At 43.7% G+C, this 24,828-nt stretch overlaps 1 protein-coding gene across 7 annotated transcripts in view; it reads right to left on the bottom strand.

Annotated features, from left to right (window-relative positions):
• RAPGEF2 (Rap guanine nucleotide exchange factor 2) overlaps positions 1 to 24,828 on the bottom strand; it is a 292,184-nt gene that overhangs the window by 120,020 nt on the left and 147,336 nt on the right. The window lies entirely within an intron of this gene.

Below are 24,828 nucleotides of genomic sequence, written 5' to 3'. Positions count from 1 at the left end.
TAATAACACTGCCACCTGCTGCAGAACTAATAGGGTTGTACGTAAGGTATACGGTTGTTATGTCGACACCAGTAATGTCAACATGCATTGGGTCCAACACTGAAGGTCGACATGAGCCTAGGTTGACACCTGAAAAGTATTTGAGGGCTTAGGTTGACAGGGTCATTAGGTCAACACAAGCATAAAGTCGGCATGGGTAAGGTTGACAGTCAAAATGTAGACATAGGGTTTTTCAAATTCTTTGAGTGGACATGTGCCAGCAGGCGATATTTCATGCCTTATCATCCACTAGGGCAGTGATTGCTAACCTTGCCACTCCAGATGTTGTTGAACTATACATCCCAGCATGCCCTGCTACAGTTTTGCTATTTGGCCATGCTAAACCTGATGCAGGGCATGCTGGGATGTGTAGTTCAACAACAGCTGGAGTGTCAAGGTTAGCCATCACTGCACTAGGGCATGGAGGGAGAGTAAAATAGTGTGCCAAGTGTAGCAAAGCACCGTACCCAAAGAATGGGGAGCGCAGTGAGCCGTGAGGGGACGCGGTGCACCAATATGGTGTCCTTAGATGTCGACCTTGCCGATGACCTTGACCTTCAGTGGTCGACCCAATGCATGTCGACCCTATGACCCATATCCTTCACAAACAATGTCTAGGTCGACAGTCATTAGGTCAACATGCACAAAGTCGACATTGACAAACAGTTGACATGGAAAAGGTTGATACATTAAATGGTCAACATGAGTCTTTCATTATAATTTGTTCTCATTTTCCTTGAAGCAATGTAGAGGTTGAGTAGTGCATTCAGTGGTCTCACCAGGCATTCCAGGTGTTCAAGAAAGAGAAGGGGGGCCCTGCTTATTTTGTCAGTCACGGGCCCCACAATATTTGATGGCAACCCTACTGACACCAAAGCACATGGACTTAAAATCAGTGTAGTGCGCACACTCACATAGCAAGCAAACTCTGCACACTTTACTATCTACATGAACTCCGATTGGGAATGGGAAAGTATAGAAAAGTTGGAAAAAAATACAAAAGCTCATGTCGACCTTTTCATGTGTTGACCCCAGGTCAACCTTTTGTCAATGTTAACCTTTTGGTGTCAATCTAATCATTGTCTGTCCACCATCCAGATACCACCACAAAGACGGTTAGCAGTATTCAATGCTCTTCGCTCGCGGTTTTTTCCTGTGAACATGGCAAATTTTTGTCGAGATGGCGAATTATTTTGCCAGAAATGGTGTTCGCCATATTCAACGCTCACTGTTCGCCTGGCAGAGAAATGAACATGCTCTCGGCCAGGGGGAGGTTAACCTGACCTCTGGCTCCTGGTCTTGGCAGCCCCAGCGCTGGCATCTACTAACAATCACTGCACTGAAGCAGCAGTACAGGAGCAAGCAGTGTTCCCGTGCTGCTGCTGCTGCCACTTCAGTGAGGTGATTATTAGTAGATGTCAGCGCTGGGGCTGCCGAGACCAGGAGCTGGAGGTCTGCGGGAAGCTTTATAGGCAAGTTTAATAATCTACATTATAGGCAAGTTTGCAGACATTTAAAAAAAAAAAAAAGAATACTGGTCAGTTAAGTGGTTGCCATATGTGAAGTCACTATGGAGCTGTAATATAGATACAGCTGATCTGGTTCTTAGTGAATTTAGGGTACTTAAATGGCTACAAATTCCCCATTCACCAGTTACTGGGGATGGCACTTGGGGCGAGGGGGGTGCACACGTGTGTAGGATATGTCTGTGAGCAGTATTAGCAGAAAGGGGACAGGGTTCAGCAAGGGGGTAGATGAAGGGTGAGTGAGCTGTGATGGGAGTAATGGGAGCAGTAGAGGGGCATTGAAGGAGGAGCAGTTATGTGGGCAATTGAAGTATTGGAGGGGGCAATAAGGTTTGCAGGGTGTAAGTTGTGGAGGACAGTGAGAAGAGTAATGGGAAGTCTAGGGGGGGGGAGGGCAGTGAAAAGGCTTTGGGGGAGATATGAGGGTAGGTAACAGTAATGCCCCATAGACACGGTAGGACGGGAAAAGTGTGCTGAGCGATCTAGTTAAGCACAGATCGCTCAGCACAATCGCCCTGTGTGTATTGGCCCATATGATAATCATTACTTTTTATTATTATTATTTTTTTTTTGGGGGGGGGTTTGCAATATTGTTGTGCATAGGGGCAGCCTAACCCCTAAATCCATCTCTATGGATCCAGCTTTTTAAATATAAATTAGTAAGGTTTTCAGTATGTATTCAGTATGGATCCAGCTTTTAACCTCAACCTTTGTCGGGGTCCTATCCATCTCAGAGCTGGCTGGAGAGAATAGGCCCTTTCTTGTGACCAAGGTCACCTGATGTGCAGGAACAGACAGGCGGTGAAGCAGTGAATGGAGATTGTTTAAGCCCTAGCACAAACTATTGCTTTATGACACTGGACCATGGGAGGAGCAACCCCAGCTAAACTGCTGTCGTTTTCTCATCCTCCTGCTTTCTGCCAAATGTATCTCTGTAATGTCAGTAATAACATTTCCTATCAGTAAAGCGTGCATTTAATGGCTGCTGATAACAATAATCTCCAAAGACATACTTCTACAAACACAAGCTGTTTAACTCCTCGGTTTATTAATATGCTGCTTTAATTGCTTTGAACAGATTTACAGTAAACAAACTTGTAAAGAGATAGTATAAGGCGACAGTGTGTGAAAGGCATGTGATGGCAGTTTCTGTTGATTTTGAATTTCAGTCTAAGTTTAGGCATCTTAATTAAAATGCACACCATCAAAGTGTGATAAGAAATTGGCAAGTGTGTGAGTGTGTGTGTTCACAGACTGAGAACCACTTAGGAACCTGACACACACATTCTCACCGCTGACCTGAATGACTTTTATATTTTAGGCCTTACATATGCCCCTTTCAGACCGCACTTTTAAAACGGTAAATTGCCGTTTTTTTACCGTTTTAAAACGGTAATGTGTGCGGTCTGAAAGGTCCAGTCCCACTTAACCGGTTAGAAAATGCCGTTTTTTCTAACCGGTTAAAATGCAGGGTCCTACCCGTTTCTGAACCGGTATTTTAGCACAAAAATCGGCTCAGAAACGGTATTTAGGACCCAGCCAATGAGCTGGGTCCTAAATTCAGCACAGTGAATACTTAATGAGCGCTCATTAAGTATTCACAGCACTGGAGCCCCCCCCCCCCCCCCCCCCCGCGCGTGTCGACACCCCCCGCGCGCGTGTCGACGGCCCCCCCGCGTGTCGACCCCCCGCGCGTGTCGGCGCCCCCCCCGTGTCGACTTACCCCGTGCCGGTATCTCCGTTGTGGTTCCCGGCACTGCAGCTCAGTATGCTCGGAAAGCACTTATGAAAAAAGTGTCTTTCAGAAAATGGCTGCCCCCCATACGGAAGACAGTTTTTTTAAACAGGGTTTCCTATGGGGCAGCCATTTTCTGGAAGACACTTTTTTCATAAGTGCTTTCCGAGCATACTGAGCTGCAGTCCACAACGGAGGTACCGGCACGGGGTAAGTCGACACGGGGGGGGGGGGGGGGGGGGCGCCGACACGCGGGGTGGGGTGGGGGGGCGTCGACATGCGCGGGGGCGTCGACATGCGCGGGGGGGCGTCGACATGCGCGGGGGGGCGTCGACATGCTCTCGGTCGACACGCGAGGGGGGGGGGAGCTGCACGGAGGGGAGGGCTGAAGGCTGCACTGGCTTTGACCCTGTATTTGGAAAGTTTCCAAAAAAGGGTCTGCCAGTGTCAAAAAATCGGCACTTAAACGGTAATATACCGTTTAAGTGCTGCGGTGTGAAAGGGGTTTTATCTGGCAGACCCGTTTTTGGAAACGTTTCCAAATACAGGGTCAAAGCCAGTTATGCGGTCTGAAAGCAGCAATAATGAGGTATCATGTTATTCACTACAATGGCAGCATGTGACCATTAAAATTAGAGTTTGAGCAAGTCCCACCCCTCTGAATAACTACATTCAGGAGATGCTACAGTATATAATAATGTCATTGGGGCAGTGTGTATGCCCGCTCCTGCGGTCACTTGCAAATTGGATAGTGACACCATGCATGTTAATGAGGGACGGAACACTCCGACTTCCATTAACATTGCTTCAATGTGTACTGGTGACCTGGGATGACATGGATGTCGGTACCCGGCTTTTACTACACTATGGCCAATATCCTATTACCGGTGATCACTGATCGTGGGTACTAGGCTCACTCAGGGTTATCTAATTATCCCCAATAAGCCAGTGTATGCCACAGCTTATCAGAGATTTGTTACTAATGCATGAGGCAGGCAAAACAAATTCCCTGAATGTAGCCCCATTTTCAATGAAAACAGGCAGCCAGGAGAATGAATGGACACAGAAGTTTTTCGCTCACAATGTTTTACTGGGGTTATTGGTTACTGGTTACTGGTTCTGGTTTATAGATCTACAATGTCTAGACAGTCAATAGGTTGCCACCAAAAAAAAGATTGACACATGAAAAGGTCGACATGTTTTTTTTTTTTTTGCAATTTCTGGAACTTTTTCACATAGACATAAAACAAACTCCTTCTTTAATGGACAAAACCATGTGCACTGCAGGAGGGGCTGATGTAACATGTGCAGAGAGAGTTACATTTGAGTTGTTTTGCTTCTGTGCAGGGTAATACTGGCTGCTTTATTTTTACACTGCAATTTAGATTTCAGTTTGAACACACCCCACCCAAATGTAACTATCTGCACAGTACATCTGCCCCACCTGCAGTGCACATGATTTTGTGAACTGCAGGTGGCAGGTTTTTGCAAACCAACCTGCATTGGCCCATATTCACATACATCATGCAGGTAAATGAGACTAGGTAAAACCAGAGAAATATGACACTGCATGCTGGGGAAACTTTTTTTTTTTTTTTTACCTAGATGAACTCTTCCCTCACATGCACCTATGATAGGCTTATAAATTTTAGAGCAGCAACCATTTCTGTATCTCTATTCACAGAGGCATGTTTGGTATCAGAAGCTGGAGGGGAAAGCTAATCCTTTTAGTTTCATATTGAAGGATCTGGGGCAATTCCAAGTGAAATAACGGAATTTAGTGTCTTTGGCGGGGAAAGAAAAGTGTGCTAAACCTGTGGATCAGCTGCCACTATGAGGAGGTATGCCAGCTTCCAGGCACAACAAAAAAACACAATATTCAAGTGACGCTTAATACTACAGAAAATATGCAAATATAGGTATATTACCTATATTGGTTTGTTGAGGATTTCTGTAGTATTATGTGCCAATTGAATATTGTGTAATTCTAGGTGAGTTTGCTCTCAATTTCAAAATACAGAAATGTACAGTATAACTAAAAAATAGTGTTTTATCATGCAGTGCATGGCTGTAGAACAGAAACGCATTGCCATGGCTGCTGGCTTACCACATGTTTACAAATGTACTGTATGTAATGGAGATCTCTGCATTACTATTATGATATTTATTTATTAACAGTTTCTTATATAGCGCAGCATATTCTGTAGCGATTTAAATAGGAGACAGTGATACAACAAACAGGGTATTTACAGACAGTCAAAAGGTAGGAGGGCCTTGCTCGCAAATTTACAATCTATAGGGAAATAGGCATTGATACATAAGGATAGATATTGTATTCTTTATTGCTTTGATTCCACCAGAATGCAAGGTTCTGTGACTGGTTCTGGAATTTGATAAGCTTGCCTGAAGAGATGAGGTTTTAGGGAACGGTTATAGGTTTGGAGACTGGAGGAGAGTGTTATTGTGCTTGGGAGGGCATTCCACAGAGTGAGTGCAGCCCGAAGAAAGTCCTGCAGTCGGGAATGGGAGCGAGTAATGAGTGTAGATGAGAGACGCAGATCTTGGGCGGAGCGTAGAGGTTGTGTTGGACGATATTTTGAGATAAGTATGTAGGTTGGTGTAGTTTGGTTTATGGCTTTGTGTGTAAGTACAAGAATTTTGTATTGAATACGGTAGAATACAGGTAACCAATGAAGTGACTGACAGAGTAGCATTGCAGACGATGAACATCTGGCTAGGAAGATTAGCCTCGCAGCTGCAATCATGATGGACTGTAGTGGTGAGAGTCTGTATTGGTGAAGGCCAATAAGGAGACTATTGCAATAATCAATGCAATGAGAGCATGGATTAGAATTTTTGCAGTGTCTTCTGTAAGGTTAGGGGGGATTTTGAACATGTTTTTTAGGTGCATGTGGCATGATTTTGAGACAGATTGAATGTGGGGTACAAAGGAAAGTTCAGAGTCAAGGATAACACCTAGGCAGCAAGCTTGAGAGGTATAGGATGTATGTCTCATTTGCTGGTCTTTTGCAATATGCTAGAGCACTGGTTCCCAACCTGGGGTACGCGTCCACCCGCTCGGGGGTACGCGGTGGCCCGGCCTGTAATGGCGGCCGCGGCAGTCAGACGCCCCGCCAGCGGAGGAGAGTGTATTGCGCATCTCCCGGAATCCAGGGTGTCTAAAAAAAAGCCTCCAGGCTCCCAAACCCGCCGCAGCCTCTCTGCACTCCCCCCTCAGTGCGTGCCGCCGTCCCCCGGTGCATGCTGGATGTTGTAGTCATCCCTCCCTTCCCGGATTTTACTTCCTGTTGGCTTGATGTCTGTGGATGCCGACGGGTTGAGCGGACACGGCGCCAACCTAATCAGCGGCGGGATAGGACCAGCGGGAAGGACGGAAGCAGCACCATCAGCACTATCAGGTTAGAGTGCACTGCGGGAGGGTACGGGACGCCAGCCCCCCACACCACAGACCTGTATCTGAAATTGTGACTGTGACTGTACCCCCAGCTATCGCTACCCCACCGCCCCCATTGTGCTGCCTGACAGCACAAGTTCTACATATCTGCCTTTAAGGTATCTGTTCTACTGGGACAGGTTAGCGGGGGTGGGGTTGGGTAGGTTACACTTGTACTGGGGATGGCAGCGGGTAGAGAGATATACACACAGGGATACCTCTCCCTCTCCCCCACACCCTTCAAATGAGGCCACACCCCTTTTTAGGCCACACCCCTAAATTTTTCGCAGGGGGTACTCATAAATGAAAATCCTAATCAAGGGGAATGGGAGACAAAAAAGGTTGGGAACCACTGTGCTAGAGGAATTGTTTTGTCTTGTTTTCTACCCTGAAACACATGTATAGTATATGAACTTGTATATACTACAAACAGACAGACACGCACACACACACGCGCGCACACACCCTTATTCAGATTTGATCGCAGTACAAATTTGTTCTCAAAATGGGCAAAACCATGCGGACAGCAGGTGGGGCAGATGTAACATGTATAGTTAGATTTGGGTGAGTTATTTTGTTTCTCTGCAAGGGAAATACTGGCTGCATTATTTTTACGCTGCAATTTAGATTTCAGTTAACACACCCAAATGTAACTCTCTCTGCACATGTTACATCTGCCGCACCTGCAGTGCACATAGGTTTTGCCCATTTTGAGAAATAAGGGCCACAGTGTATACTGAATAATGTATAAGAATGTGCACTTTTTCCCAGCCACCGGCATATACCTAGTACCTCACTGATACACACACACACACTTAATTCACAAACATACTGTACACACACACACCTTCTTTACTCTTTCCACACTACCCTGTCACCTGTGCACAAATCTGTTATTCCAAATATGTTTTGTTCAAAAGAAAATGTATAGAAAACTTTTGTTTTCAAAATGTAAATATATAAAAGATCCTTTAAAAATTGTACTGTGCATATAGTTATAAAAAAAAACGCCTGCTAAAAGCATAGACAAAACTGTAACCTTTACCCTCACTTTTAGTATTTGAAGCATGTTCTGAAAGCTTACATAAGTATACTCATACACACTGTACTTATTTTTTGACCAATTTTGTTGAAAGAAATTTCTATTGAACCCAGTGTCCTGGACGAAAGATGTTGACGAAAGATATTGACGACAGATGAAAGACAAAAAGATCTAGCTACAGTTTATAGGCTCTTTTAGAAAGATATTTAAATTGAGCTGCAGGCACAGTTGACGAACAATCTTGATGAACAACTGGCAGATATGCGCATCATCATTCGCTGTTTTTCACAAATGCACTGAAAGATATTTTGACCAATTTCATTCATAATGGCCGAAATTGGTGAAAAAAAGTTGGTCCAAAAAATTGTACAGTGTGTATGCACCATTAGTAGTGTATTATACTGTGTAGAGTGTTCATGATGGTGCATATTACAGGAAACATTGAGACAGTGAGAACACTTGTCACCTCTTTGGCAAAGCCTTTAGTGTGCCAGGAATGTTTTTTTTTTTCCACTTATCATACACGTGCATACATTCATCTGAGCAGATACATTGTTCTCCCTTATTGGGAGCCAAGAACGTGCCATTTCAATATAGGCTTTGGCAGTATCAAAAATAAACACATAACAACATAATAAGACATTCTTTGTAAAATAGATATAAAAATTACTCTAGAATACTGTTCTCCACATCATAGGCGAATCTAGAATTATGGTAATGGATGGTCCCAAATCCAGACATAACAGTAGGGGGACCTTAGCGCGGCGCAGCCGTGCGACAAAAAGGGGCGTGGCCTCATGGGAAGGAGGCGTGTCATCACAAAAAGGGGTGTGGTGTTACACTTTAGACCATACACAGTAATGCCCATAACACATTTTAGCAAACTCTGTAATACCCATTACACATAAAGCCACACGCCGTAATGCCACTTACACATAAGGCCACACACCATAATGCCCATTACACATTGTGCCACACATCATGATGCCCATTACATACTATATAACAAACCGTTATGCCTATTACATATTTGCCACATAAGTGCTGCTTACCTACGTGCTCATTGCTAGGGGGTTCTTGCTTGATGGCACCATAGTACCCATTACACATGATGCAGCACACCATAGTACCCATTACACATGATGCCGCACACCATAGTACCCATTACACATGATGCCGCGCACCATAGTACCCATTACACATCATGATGCTGCACACATAATGTCCCTTACACATGATGCAGCACACATACAGTAATGCCGCTTACACATGATTCTGCACACCATAATGCCCCTTACACATTAAGCCACACATTATGCATAATGCCCCCACATACCGCTACTTGTAGCGTCCCTTAAGCAATGACCCCAAAAGTGCCACTTACTGTAAATTTTTATATGAGCCTTCGCTGCTGCTGCAGGGAGAGCTGGAGAGCGGTGCAGCTGCTTCTATGGGGAGAGGAGCAGAGCGCAGCGCAGAGCACACTCACACTCCCCTCCTGTTGTCCCCTCTATCCGAGTGGACATTTGAAATATTGTGCGCGCTGTTGTTGTGCATGATGTCGGGGGAGCACGCCAAGCGCATGATTAAAGGGGGGGGGGAGGAGGCTGAGGTGAAAGCGGGAAGAAGAATTGGAGTGGAAGCTGCAGGGGTGACAGTCATTGACAGCTGGGCAGAAAGCAGGGGGCTGCCCGGCTGTATTCAGAGCACTGCAGGTCACGGCTGTTTGAAATAATACCCCTTTCACAACAGAAAATTCAGGGATTTACCCGGGAATATGGACCCAGGATCATGCAGGGACATTCCCAGGCTGACCCCTCATACACCAGCCTAGTCCCTGCATTTTCTGGTGTGAGGGGGAGAGACAACCACTCCCCTCTCCCTACCCCCCTTTAACCAACCAGCTATATCTTCAGAACCAACTGACCCTTTCACATGAGACCAGTATCATATTGAAGAACTTTTGAGTTGGCTTCGAATGATTTTGGTTCCATGAAACTGGGCTGTTTGGTTACAGAGAAATCTGCCCTCAAAGAACATAAACAGTCATGAAATTACATTTAAGAAATGAAAAAAACAAACAGTTTAACCTCAATATCCCTGGAACCAATTAACCCATATGGATCCAGCCTGGTATCAGAAGGCCCAGTGATTTGGGTTCGACTGAGATCAACCTCGAGCTTCAGTGATGCCGAAGGGGGAACTGGCAGCCGTTGAACTGGGTGGGGGTCGGAATTAGCGGGTCCCATGTTATCCTATAGGGAAAATGTTCCAACTTTGCCTGGTCGTATCTCCGGTTCCCATGGGGGCTAGAGACACGGGGCTGGGCTCGTTGGAAAGCTCCATCCCTCAGCTACAAAATGGGCTAATGGGTGGTCCTGTGCACCCCCGGACCACCCCCTAGATTCGCCTATGCTCCACATATATAAGTGTACAGATCTGAAAGGTTATCAGGCAAGGTCGACACTGTATTGTTGACATGGTCAAAAGGGTCAACACACTCAGGTTTTGATTACTGTGGGTTTGCATTTGCTGGTGGTCTTCCTTCCATCTTCTGACTGGGACATGTAGTTCTCTCAGTGGCCAGCTCCAGGGGGTGGGGGTGACACATACAGAAACACTCACATAAACTTACACACACACACACACCACTATTACAGAGGACAGGCTCCTGACGGATGCTGAAGACCCTTCTTTGGAAGGTGAAAAATTAGTTAGGCTAATTGAATGCTTCCAATTCACTAATTAGTCCTCAGTGTGGGTGCAGACAGGGTGCCACAGTAAGTTCGGACAATGATTTCTATAGAAATCACTGTCCCCTAATCGAATAGTTAAAACCCACAGCACTGAATCCTATAGATTGTAAGCTTGCGAGCAGGGCCCACCTACATTTTGACTGTAAATACCCTGTTTGATGTATCACTGTCTCCTTTGTCAAGCGCAACGGAATATGCTGCGCTATACAAGAAACTGTTAATAAATAAAATAATAAATCCCCTACTTATGACTGATGATTTCCTAGATGTCTGCTAATAGACAGCCCAAATAAAAGCATAGTCATTATTACACCATCTTGACCAGTGGTGTCAAACTCATGGCCCTCCAGCTGTTGTGGAACCACACTTCCTAGCATGCCCTGCCACAGATTCTATATAATAGATTGTTAAAACTGTGGCAGGGCATGCAGAGACGTGTAGTTCCACAACAACTGGAGGGCCATGAGCTTGACACCACTGGTCTAGACGGACAGTCATTAAGTCCTGGAAAATGTATGGGGTATACTCAGAATCTGGGCGCTCTCTTCACGGACATAATCGATGGTGTACAAAAAATGAAGATAATGGTATATGAAAAAAAAGATATTTATTCACAATACTCTAAAAGGATTTTTTTTCATTTTATAAAATTTCGACATAAAACACAGAGTGAAGGCAGTGTCAATAATAGTCAACGCACAGGGTTTCTAAGGATCCGGACCTCTACTCTCACACTTACCTCCTTCTCTGAATAAAAGGTCACCTTTTATTCAGAGAAGGAGGTAAGTGTGAGAGTAGAAGTCCACACAGGCTCTAGGTCCGGATCCTTAGAAACCCTGTGCGTCGACTCTATTATTGACACTGCCTTCACTCTGTGTTTTATGTCGCAATTTTATGAAATTAAAAAATTCCTTTTTGAGTATTGTGAATAAATATCTTTTTACTTCAACCAATTGAAAAGATACCTTTATGTGTGTCCAAACATCCATTTGATCATGAGTACGGGTACGCTACCCAGTTTTAAAGAAACCCTGATATGCCTGTTTTTATGCTATAAGAGTGAGTTGGGGTACGTCTTAAGTACACCATTATCAAATAATACAGTTGAAGCTGCTGCAATTTGTAATTATACCGATTTACACATTGGCTCCCCTTATATCACCCATTTTATATTGATATATTCGTTTGGAGAGAAAGAGGAACCACTATTTGAAAACAGCTGAGAGGAGGACCCAACAATATATTGAAGGGGAGTATTCTTCAATTCTATATTTTTCATATACCATTATCTTCATTTTTTGTACACCATCGTTTACGTCCGTGAAGAGAGCGCCCAGATTCTGAGTATACCCCATAAACTTTCCTTTATGTATCCAGGGATAGGGATCTATCCCATTACTCAGAAGAGGCGAACTCCAAATCACATTGGCGCCAAGGATTTTCTCTAAAAAAAATCACGAATTTGTTTAGTCATTAGGTCCTCCCCATATGGTCCAGAGTCAAGAGATTCAATCGGGATCAAAACATTGACATGAGGATGGTCATCACACAAAACTTTTGTCTCATTTTGCAGGTCTAACCATATCTAATCTAATAATAACCTGTTGACTCATGGGATCCCTAGGATAACTCCTATAGGGAAGGAGGCAGACATGACTGACACCACAAGGAGAGTCTGTGTGCCAGGACAGGAGTAGGTGGTTTAGGAGGAGATCTTATAGGCTCTGATAAAGGAAGATGGGAGATCTGTTTTACATTAGATGTTGCTTTGGGCAACTAATCAGATACTATCTATTATCTTCTAGGAGGTGCTAACGAAATAAATAATAAGTAGATTCTGATTGGTTGCCCATAGCAACATCCCATGTGAACCAGAGCTCCCATCTTAGTAAATTTTCCTGAGAGTCTGAAGAAGTAATATTAGAGACTTTATTGAAATTAAGAGTTTAAGAAATGTTCTCTTTTTTTTTGTTATAAATTTTGGCTCTTCCAAGTCACCTTTCGTAAGGACATTTAACATATTTGAGAGGTCTCAAAGAAAAATGGAACTTGATAATGGAGGGTGCTAATAGTCAGAATGCATTGTTTAGTTAAAGAGAAAAGAACTGTACAGCTCTTGTTGGTCTGCACGTGACAGGTAAATACAGAATGGTATTAGGGAACAATCCTGCCTTACCTGTACTGCGGACAATGACAATGTAGACAGGCAGACTCTCAGTAAGAGATTTACAGAGGTTATCTGCAATCTGCCCAAATATGCGCATGCTTAGGACAAGGGTGTGAAGTGACCATCAAAGTGCTGAGGAGTGTTTTTACCTTCATCTATTTCTCTCCTATGTGCACCATTACTGAACAATGTTACCTGTACACACAGACATTTGAAAACAATGCTCTTATCAGCAAGCAGTGATTTCTAGTCATCTACTGCAACTTTTCACGCGGCCCCAATATAAACTGACCACACAGGTTAGCGTCTGGATGTGCATCCCAATTTCTGAAAGGTCAAACATTGCTGTCCCGTTAGTGTGGTACACTACTGCTGCACACATCATTTTCAGCAATCCAGACATCACATTTTCTCTGGCAATTTCAACCTAATTGGCCAAAAATAGATTTGTATGTTCCTTTAAATAATCTATGATACTATTGATTTTAAGAGAAACATTACTGACTATTATTGAATCTGTGATAGTTGTATTGCTATAGCAGATCTGTTGCCCAAGTCCCTTCATTCATGCACAGAACACGCTGTCAGGGCACCTACATGTCAAACAGTGATGCCCATGCCTGATATGCCTTCAGCACATGCACTTTGTGAATGCCGGGATGGCAGTCTTTCTGAAGTTTTCGCTGGGACAGCTCTTTTCCATCCATATATTTAAGCATAATCTTCGTATATTGCAGAGTGATTTGCGATGGTATTATACTGTGTCAAACGCACTAAATTTATGAAAAGAACATTGCTGTCCATCTGTTTTGACTGGTTCGGTATGGTTGCCTCATAGCACTGAGGGTATGTTTCCCACATCGTCCGATCGCATTTTAAGTGCTTTTTTCCAGCACCCTATGCTGCATTCTACCTGCAATGGGAATGGGATCATTCGTCAGACTGCATTTAGGTCTACAGTCATTAGGTCGACCCCACTAGGTCGACTGGCAGGAAGGTCGACCTGACTTAAGGTCGACATGGGCCAAGGTCGACATGACTTAAGGTCGAATTTGCATAAAGGTCGACATGAGGAAGGTCGACTGGTCATAAGGTCGACATGGGTTTTTCACTGTTTTTTTATCCGAATGTCGACACAGTCGACATGGACACAGTTGGCAATGAGAATCGGACCCTCGCATCGCTCGCTTCGCTCGCGATGCTTCGGGCACGGTGCCTCGCTGCGCTCGGCACACTATTTTATTCTCCCACCACGCCCTAGTGGATGGTAGGGCATGAAATACCACCTGTCGGCACATGTCGGCTCAAAAAACAGTGAAAAATCCATGTCGACCTTATGACCAGTCGACCTTCCTCATGTCGACCTTTATGCAAATTCGACCTTAAGTCATGTCAACCTTGGCCCATGTCGACCTTAAGTCAGGTCGACCTTCCTGCCAGTCGACCTAGTGGGGTCGACCTTATGACTGTAGACCTAAGTTCATTCTAATAGATGACCGCATCCCTGCAATGACACATTGGGTGCTGGAAAAGGGCTGGGGGGGCAGGACTGTAGTGGATCGGGATGCAGGTGGGTGGCAGTAATCAGCGGAGCTGCCGGCACAGCGGAAAATAAAAAAAAAAACATTTCAAAAGAGGGCCTCACAGTCTTTTGAATGTTTCTTTCAAATCCTGCTGCCAGCCGCCGAAATGTTTTTATTCCACCATAGCTCTTACTGTATGGGAGTGAGGAGGAGTGGTACAGAGATGGTAAATTAGAAAGTACAGCTGGCTCTTTCTCTCTCCTCCATGTCTCTCTTATCACTCTCCCCCCCAGCCACCCACTCAATCGCCATCTCTCTTTTTTCTCCCTTCCACATTCCCCCTCCCTCTACAGTGTTCCCCTGATCTATTTCCTCTTTTTCTTTCTCCATGCTCTCCACCTCCCTCTCTCCGCCCTCTTTTTCTCCCACCTGTGTTCCACCTACCTCTTTCCCCTGCGCTTCCTCCCTCCCTTCTCCCCTCTTTTTCTCCCTCCCATGCTCCCCCACCCCTTCCTTTACCCCCCGCTCTCTCTCCCCGTCCTCCCTTTCTAACAATTAATTCTCACTCTCCCTCCATCTCACTCACCTCTCTCCTAAACTCTCTCTTTGCCACATAGTTTCTCTTTTTCTCTTTTGTCTCTCTGCTCCCCATCTCTTTCCCCACACTTACTCCCTGTCTCTCCCAGACAACCTCTCTCTCCCTGAAACTATCAGGGATTAACCCTGCTTTATTTTCCCCTTTCTCTCTTTGGATCCTCCCCTCTCTCTCCCCATGCCTGTCTCTCTCTCATTTACTTAATCCCTCTTTTTTTCAAGCACACTCGCTCCTGACCACTCCTCTCTCCCTCGCTTCTCTCACTTTCTTTCCCTGACACCATTTTGGTTGCTCACTTTTTCTTCTGTTCTCTAAAGGGCATTATAGTGAAAACGGTGGGCGAAGGGGGTCCCTTTCAAGATTTTGCAATGGGGCCTTCAAAGTTCTAGTTATTCCTCTCGCTATTAAATGGCCCAGATGGCATTGCCAAATCCACACTGCCAGAAATGGGGACCGTATCGCTTTTGCCATCTATTGATGGAGTAAGGGATACAATGGCAAACAGCAGTAATCTTTATGTGTTTGTTGAATACTGAAACAGAACAGTAACTGGACGATTTGTTGACCACTAAACTATAAGCCGACAGCCAATAGGTCAACATATAAAAAAGGTAAACATGATCAAGGTCAGCGCGTTAATGGTTGACACATAAAAAGGTTTACGGGAGTTATCCATGACTTTTTTTTTTAAACCAACTTACTTCATGATCCAAGTGGGAATAGAGTTAAGGCCCTCATACACTGGTCCCACTTGTCTGAGGCACAAGTCGGACCATATTGAACTTCCCTGGTAGCGCTGACATCCGATTTGGCACTTGATGTGCCATTTCTACATACAATATATCGCATGTAAAAGAACACAATGGAAATCGGATGAGATACTTTGCAGGTGCTAGAAAAAACACCCGCTATGCGCACTGATGGCAGCACATACGACTAATCTTATGTGCAATCTCCCGATCCGATGCATACGGGGCCGCACATCAAATGCGATTTGGCCGCTTTTCACCTGATTTCATGTCCCAATCTTTTCAAATTGGACAATATTGCAGCAGGGAATGGGCACCTTAAGATTAAAGTAGAGTACCCGAAGGGGGGGGCGCACTGTGCACTCATACCGTGTCCATGACAGCCGATTTAACCACAGCCTAAAAAACGCATGTCGACCAATTGCATGTCAACTTTTCAATTATCGATCTTTTTGTCATTGTCGACGCACACCATGTTGACTTTATTCATGTGCCGACATATTCCTTAACAAACATTAACTCTGTTCTGTGCAATGAAAAATGTAACCCTGAATCCAGAAGGTGACTGGTGGGAATATGTGCTATTCTGAGCTCCCCTTCTGCTGATGCACCTCTTCATCTCTTCCCACTGACACGCTCCAGAGTCAAGAGTCTGCCCGGAGGATTCCTCTGTGTCTGCACTGACCTCTTCATAGCTAAGTTGCACTGCCATTTCTCATGTGTTCTCCCGCTGACTGCTCTACAGTATTCAGTCACAACCCCTTTTACCCTCTACTGCCATTCTCTGTGTGTCGTCTCCTCAGATCTTTGAGAAACCAGTCTCCAGAATATGCGCTCCCCTCTCCATTCTGTTCAGTTGGTGGTGTCCTGTGGTTCCTGCTATTATTCTCTTTCTATAATCAGTCACTGGGAGAGTTTATTACCCAAGTACCTTGGCTTAAAAATATAGCTTTCCTTCTAAATGATGAGCTAGTGAAGCACGCCTCACATTACATAGTGGAGGTTATTCTGATCATAGCGGCCAAACATGCGTACGTTCGCTATTAACGTACGCTATCCGTACGCGGCCGTTGGGGTTAAGTCCACCCACAACTCAGCCGCATTTGTACGGCCAGAAACATCGGCAAAGGGGAGTGGCGTACAATTGAGCGTACGCCAACGTACACGGACGGGCCAGCCCTTACACTCCGACAACTGGCGTACAATTGAGCGTACACCACCGTTTACGGACGTCTCTCGGCCGTCTTCCCACCGACTTCTTGCGGCTATCTGAGCGTACGCCAGCTTGCACGGACGGGTCCCTATTGTTTTCAATAGAAAAGTCAGCTTATGTCACCGCTCGTGAGAGTGAGCGTACGTCCGTGTACGCTGACATACCCTTCACATATATGGACCTGCAAATCTTGCCTTTCAACTATAATTATGAAAATTAATTAATTGATTGAATTAATTAATGTGCAAAATAGTGGGCATGGGCTTAAAACATTGCTGAAACATCCTTTGTAGGTGTTAGATGTGGTTTATGTTATTGTATCATAAATACAAAACCTATGTTTGTATTAGAGTGAACACGTTGACACATGTCGATTTGTGTAGATTGAGTGTGCTACTGTGTAAAGTCTATGAAAGCACGTAGTGAATGTGTATAACTGTTTAACAAATACCTACCTTAGCATATATAAGCAGGTCTTACAAAGATTCTTATCTTAAATTAAACAAACCTTTAAATGTCGAGAAGTATAGAAAGATAAGCTTCCAATGTGTTTGAGTGCTGTGTGTGGCTTGCAGGTAGTGAAATCATGGTTTGGACTTAATAGACTGCAGCATTGGTTATTACATTCAGGTGTATGTGTTTGGTAGTAATCAGCGTAAATTAGCTAACCCAGGCGCACGCTGGCATGCGGTATCTGTAGGGGTGGTTTGAGATGGCGGCTGCCTGTTTTGTGTCCGAAATGAACGGTGCTTTAGTCGATCGTGCGGTAGTAGCACCGCTCATTTTTGGTGCACACCCCCGTGTACGCCCATATTTACGCCCATTTTCCCTCATTATTTCGGCCGCTCCCCTCATCACGCCCCTATGCCGCCCCCAATGCCCGTACACTCGCGTATAGGTTTTTTCGCACGTAGAGACCCGTCCGTAAGCAATGTGGAGTGTTCGCGCCTGCGCATTAGCGAATGTACGCATGCGCAGATCATAAAAAATCCCGGGACGTACGCGTACGGCCCGGCCGCACCAACCAGAATAAGGCCCAGTGTTACAGAGCTAGGAGCCACGTTCGATGCAGCAACTAGAGCAGCACTACTGGTTGCTGAACAGCACATAGCAGCCCCAATGCCAGAGAAGTGATTATACTATCTTAAGAGAACAAGGTTTTGACAGGTGCTGTCACGGCTTTATTTTCAGAGCTTCCTTCTGTGCTTCTCAGCCATATATTTACATCCTTATCATTATTTAACCATAGAAATTGTAGTACTCTGGTTTCTGCATGCAACAATAAACTTTTCAAAGGGTATATACAGTAGAGCGGTGTTCTAGTCAGACCAACCAACAAGACAATACAATGCTTTCTGATTACAGGAAGGCATGCCACAAATGGAAGAGCATGTGTAAATTAAGGGTGGGGTATAGCGCGCTAAAAGTCAGGATTCCAACAGTCATTAGTTTGACATCGGAATCCCTAATGCCGGGTCTCAGACAGAGGGGCGAGCACAATGAAGCCCCTTATGGACTTGCCGCACTCGCCACCTATTCTCTCGGGTTGTGGACCCCCCACACGGAGAATAGCACCTGTCAGTCGGGATTCCGACTGTCAGAGTTTTCACAGTCAGGATTCCAACCTAGGTGTAATGACTGTCAGGTGGTCATCTGGCACCAATAAATTAATAGGTACTTATGTAGTATCTGGGCTGCCGATTTCTAAATCGGGTCGGATCGGGAGATCGCATCGCATCGCATGCGACCATGCGATTCGATGCGATGCGATGCGATGCGATGACCCGATTTTTCCATAGGAATCAATGTTAAAATGGACTGAGTCCATTTTAACATGGAATTCAATGGGAAAAATGGGTCCTTTTCATACCCCTACTATCCAAGTGGGCATGGAGTTGGATATAAACCTGTGGCGAGCGTAGCGAGCCACCGAGCCCGAAGCGTGGCGAGCGAAGCGAGCCCCGCGAGGGGACGAATACCGTCCCCTCGCGGGGCTCGCTTCGCTCGCCACGCTTCGGGCTCGGTGGCTCGCTACGCTCGCCACAGGTTTATATCCAACTCCATGCCCACTTGGATAGTAGGGGTATGAAAAGGACCCATTTTTCCATAGGAATCATTTTAACATTGATTCCTATGGAAAAATCGGGTCATCGCATCCGATATCGCATCCGATATCGGATGCGATGCGATGCGATATCGCATCGCATCGCATCTGATTGTATGCCTTAACTTAAGGCATACAATCAAAAAATCGGCAGCCCAGATACTACATAAGTACCAATTAATATATTTACCTGCAGCTGCCCATACGCTCTACTATTCAATCATTGCATATTGCAGACTGCACAGTCTGTGCCCACTCATAAATGAACATTTCTTATGATAATCTAGCATATGTACGTATAGTTTTATTATTATCTTCAGATCCTAATTTACTCGTAATATATGTGAAAATCTAAAGAAATAAAGTCTTCCGTGTTAAATGACACAAGTACACGTTTTCCTGCATCTATGAAGAGAAGTAAGAAGTTAGATTTTCCTCTAAACCTATTTCCTCAATGCAAAAATAGATTTGGTCATTTATTCAAAACCTAAGTTTAGATGACCAGCTTCCGGCAATACGTTTATGTAAAATGTACTTTTAACATCACTTCAAAACAACAAATGCCTTATTCAAGTGCAATCAAAGGGTCAACAGTCAATTGGTTGACACGAAAAAGTTGGCATGCAGGTCTACATTGACAAAAGGTTGATACATAAAAAGTCGACATTGGGGTTTCAACATTTTTTATGTGTCAAAGTCGATACCCAAGCATATTAGCAAGTAATGTAGTGCTGACCGTGCCATGCTTTGTTGTGCTTGACACACTTTACTACAGGTAGAGTCTCAGTATCTGGAGATCTCTTATCCGAAATATTCCCAAAAACATGTTTTTTTATTTAAGAATATTATGGATTTTTTTTCCCTGCCCTTTTTTTCATACTTACCTGGTCCCACGGCTTCCAAAGTGGCCTTCAGGAGCGTCTTCAGTGGTCCCAGGAGTGCATTGCGCGGGTGTGCCGGTGACGACACCGGTGCGCCTGCAAACTCATGCAATGCACCCCTGGGACCGCTGGGACCAGGAAAGTATGTAAAAAAAATAAATAAATAAACAAAAAAACTTAAAAATCCCTTATGCGGAATGCTCGTCGCCCCGGGCATTTCGGATAAGGGATTCTCAACCTGTATTTCCAATCAGAGTATGCGTGGATGTTATGAAAAATTTCCAATTAATGAAAGACTCTTGTCAACCTTTTAATGGCGACTAATAAAGTAAAACTACTAATCACCAGTCTTATATATAGCCTGCATCTTAACCCTATAAATGGCAAGTGAATTTGTCAAAAATAGGTGTGAAAATTGCCATCAAACATTTGTATTCATCATAATGACCTGTAATGTGTACCTTATATAGGAAATATCTTTTTATACACATTTGTTATTTGAATGTGAGTGACGCTGACATTTTTAGCCGATATTTTGAACATCTCTCAGAGAGATGTTGGCACTCAAAGGGGGGTTCTCAATCCCACCAGTCACAGTCCGAATTGTCGAGCATTTGTTTTTCTCGTTTTGCTCGACATGAATATTTAGCTCGACAAGTCGAGTTCTCGCCTATTCAAACTGTAATTTCAATCCCACCAGTAACAGTCCGAATTGTCGAGCATTTGCATTTGTTTTTCTCATTTTGCTAATTGAAAATTTAGCTTGACAAGTCGAGTTCTCATCTGCTCGAAAAGTCGAGTTCTCCCCTGCTCGACAAGTCGAGTTCTCCCCTAGAGAGGAAAGTGGCAATTGTCAGAGATAGGCTTCATTTTTATAGTCAATTATATAAAAGTAGATATCTTGTTAAAAATGAAAATTCTCCTATAAAAACCATTTCCAAATCAGCAGACTGCACAATGCTGGTATCTCCCTGAAGTCTCAGTACAGGAATGAGAGCTCTGAGGTAAATTGCAATGCATTGCATTGTAGAAGTAAACAAAAGAATGGCAACAAACAAACATTGTATCCTGAGTAATGCCCCTTTCCCACTGCAGCCTTAAAACGGTATTTTGCCGATTTTTGAGGGCAAAATACCGTTTAAGGCTGCAGTGGGAAAGCGCCAGAGTTGAAATACCGTTTAAAGTTAAACGGTATTTCAACCCGTTTTCAGAGCAGGGTTTTACACGGTAATCTACCGTTTAAGAGGCAATGGGAATGCATCTTAAACGGTAGAGATGATGGCTGATTTTTTCAGCCATCATCTCCGTGTGTGTACGCTGCCGGGCTGAAAGATTAACCACTTTCACCCCGGCGCTACGCCGCGCTGCCACCCCCCGCCCCCCCTCCCCCCCCTCCTGTTATACTCACTTGTCCACGCTGCCCCGCTGTGTCCATTCATTCACTATTAACAGCCGGCGCTGGTGCACTTGCTTTCTTTATTGGTATTACATTATATCGGGGCTGACAACCCCAGTACCAGCTGCCAGTTAGAGGTGCGCTCCTACCAACCCTCTTTTCTTTGATATTTATCAGAGTAAGCCAAAGATAGAAAAGAGTATAGAGAGGATGGCAGCGCCAGGAGCTGCAGCTGTGTGTATATTAGTGGGGCACTAGCTCCCCTTGGATGGACACTCTAAACAAAATGGTAAATATACACTTTGGCGCTACTCCATAGATGTTAACCATATATGTAGGTTCACTTCCAGATTTTCTTGGTATTCTCTGTATTTCTATGTGACATTTAGAGGGCACCTACTGACCTTAAAATAGGTCCCTATGTGCCCGTAGAGGTTTCTTTATCTCTGCCAGGTAAGTGGTACTCCCAACTTGTAACAAACAAGTTTGTTACAAGTTGGGAGTACCACTTACCTGGCAGAGATAAAGAGTTTAGAGTATCAGAGTAAGCCGTTCACATGTATATGCATAGTGACAAAGTATGGTTATTTATTTCCTATGCCCATATAAAGGTTTCATGTACATGGTAAAAGCAGCATCCTTTTAGCCTTAAATGAATCACCACACGCTAATGAGTCATCTTCCACTGAGAAGTGATTCATATTGTATCAATACTCATGGATGATTTGTACACCTAAAGAAGGAACTCTCTAACCCATAATTTTAGTAGCGGGGAGATGCGGAGCACAGAAATATCACCTTAAAAATTAAGGTGACTAGTTATTAAAGGGAAAAAAAGAAGTTCACAAAAGAATATGGCATCTTATCCAGTCTGCAGCTACCTGTGTGTAATAAGGGGCAGACCCCCCTCCCCCCACCCCCCAAAAAAAGACCAATAAAATAAAAAATAAAACACATGAAACGGATTTTAAACCAATAAATGACCAGAAAATTGTATGAGAAAGAATTTCACTTTTCCAGAATACTGGAATTTCCAACCCCTAAAACTATACCTCAAATATGGACAGGAAATAGAATGTCTTATTTTTTTTTTTTTTTTTTTTTTTATTTAATCTAGAAAACAAAAATAATAAGAGTAGGTACTCAAAAGGAATTCATTTATTTAAAAAATATTGTATTTATTTGTACATTGTGAAACATCAGATACCTTTAAAGTAGTCTCCACTTGAATCAACACATTTGTCCAAATGTTTTTTTCAATGCTCAAAACATTTTTTAAACTTATCTTCATAGATGTCTTTTGTACTTTTGCCTTTTTTTGTTGCCCCTCTTTAATAAAGGCAAAACGTCCTCATTTAACCTATTGAGTGCCAACATCTGTGAGAGATGTGCATAATATTCGCTAAAAATGACAGAGTCACTAATATTTGTTATATAAATTCAAATAAAAAAATGTTGTGAAAATAAAATTCCTATATAAGGTAAAAATTACAGGTCATTATGATGAATATAAATGTTTGCTTGCCATTTTTCACACCTATTTTGACCAATTCACTTGGCACGCAAAGGGTTAAGTTCTCTTTTCATTCATTTTTTTTTTTTTAAGGTTGCACGGGGCAAGATTGGGTATATATACGGTGGGGGAGGCAAAGGGTTTCAGTATGATTTCCTGACATTCAAAATACCGACAAGCGTTGGCAGGCAGACAAAATACTGCTATGTTCAAAATGTCAACATTCATTATGCTGACATGATCAATGATGATGAGCACTGTGTACCACCATCTGTCACATTTAAAAATCCACAGGTTACATGGAAAACATGAACTATTTGGGGACCTGAGAACCTGTGCTCTAGTGTATACCTGGCATGTAATTTTTATAAAACAGCCTGTAACATGGCAGTTTTAGTAAACTGTGCTCTCAATGTGTAGGTCACTGTGGTCGAGCTTGCTCGACCACCGTGACCCTGTCCCGTTCTCGGTCAGCCCGACCGAGAACATGCAGGCGGAATTCAATGGGCGTGGCCACGAGTTGCGGCCGGGAAGAGGCAAGCTGCAACTCGTCACTTCCCGGCCGTTCTTGGCAGAACAAGCCCGACTGTTTGTGAAGTCGGGCTCCTTCTGCTGAGAAACCCTGCTCAATGCTGTCGGGGAAGACAGCATTGAATAGGGCATGGCGGCCATCTCCTCCGTGGGGAGATGGTCGCCGGCGATTGAATACCCCCCTTAGTGGAGGCATATTCCTGTACAACACATGTTTTAATTTATTTCTCAGCATATTAACAATGCCATTACTTTTCATACCAGTGATTCCAATAAGAAACAGATTCTATTGATGGTTAAAATGAAATTTAGACAAGCCCTTAAGCAGTAGCTTGCAGTTACTCAGGTCCCTGTGTAAAGCAGTGACAGCACGTAGCCTAAAGGGTAGTGACAAACAGGCACTTTTCACTGCACATCCAAGCACAGAATCTAATCATTCCACATTGATATTATTTGTTCCTATAAGTAAAATGGAGAGCGTGTCACGTAAGCACTTCAGCGGCTGAAGCAGTGTTCAAAGCGCTCAATAAAAACAATCTACAACTGCAATACATTAAGTCTGAGAAGACCTGGTCACACACAATGTTTGAGATGCTCATTACTGGCTATGATAACAATGCTGTGAATGCTTCTAAAGCTGGATAAATGGCAGCATGAAAAGCACCAGCCTGACGAGCAGCAGTGCTTTTAAGTCCATTGCTGGAACATGAATACCTAGTAAACCAAAAGCCTCAGACATATAGCCAAGAAACGGCATTTGATCTACTGTGCAATAAAAACTGACTATTGCTGTTAAGATTTATCATCAAAAGAACCATAATTCAAAGTGGGAAAAGGTGAGGTAACCCTTAACGACCAGAATCTGTCTGTCTAGAACAGGCCTGGCCAACCTATGGCTGTCCAGCTGTTGTTAAACCACAAGTCCCAGCATGCCTTGCTACAGTTTTGCTGTTAGGGAATGTTAAAACTGTGGCAAAACATACTGGGATGTGTAGTTTCACAACCGTTGGAGAGCCACAGATTGTCCAGGCTTAGTCTAGAACAAGTAAGGAGGTGTTGGTTGCTATGGAACACAGAACCTTCTAATCCCCATAATATGGCGCCATAAGGAGAAATATACTCTAAGCCACAAAGCAAACAATCATCAATGTCCACCATAAAATAATTGTCTATGCTAACAGTAGGCGCAGGTACAATTAGTGGCAAGATTCTGCTATTTATATTGAAGCTGCAATTCTGATTTCTGAAGCTGCTACTACTACTACAAGAAAGGCAGAAGAAGAAACTGTGTTTATTAACCATTTGAGTCCCAACATCTCTGTGAGAGATGCACAAAATATCCGCTAAAAATGCCAGCGTTGCTCACATTTGTTATATAAATTCTAACAAAAAAATGTTATGGAAAAAAAGGTGGTATTTCGTATATAAAAGGTAAACATTACAGATCATTATGATAGATAGATAAATAAACAAATAAATAAATATGTTTGCTTTCCAATTTTCACAACTAAAGCTGGCCATACATCTACAGATCAATTGCCAGATTGGGCTGGTTGGAAAAAAATCCTGCTAATGGATGAGAGCAAATGACAGTTGACCATTTG

Source organism: Crinia signifera, chromosome 1 (genome assembly GCF_055691185.1).
Source record: "Crinia signifera chromosome 1, ASM5569118v1, whole genome shotgun sequence".
NCBI lineage: Eukaryota > Metazoa > Chordata > Amphibia > Anura > Myobatrachidae > Crinia > Crinia signifera.
This window is presented reverse-complemented; position numbering and strand designations above follow the sequence as displayed.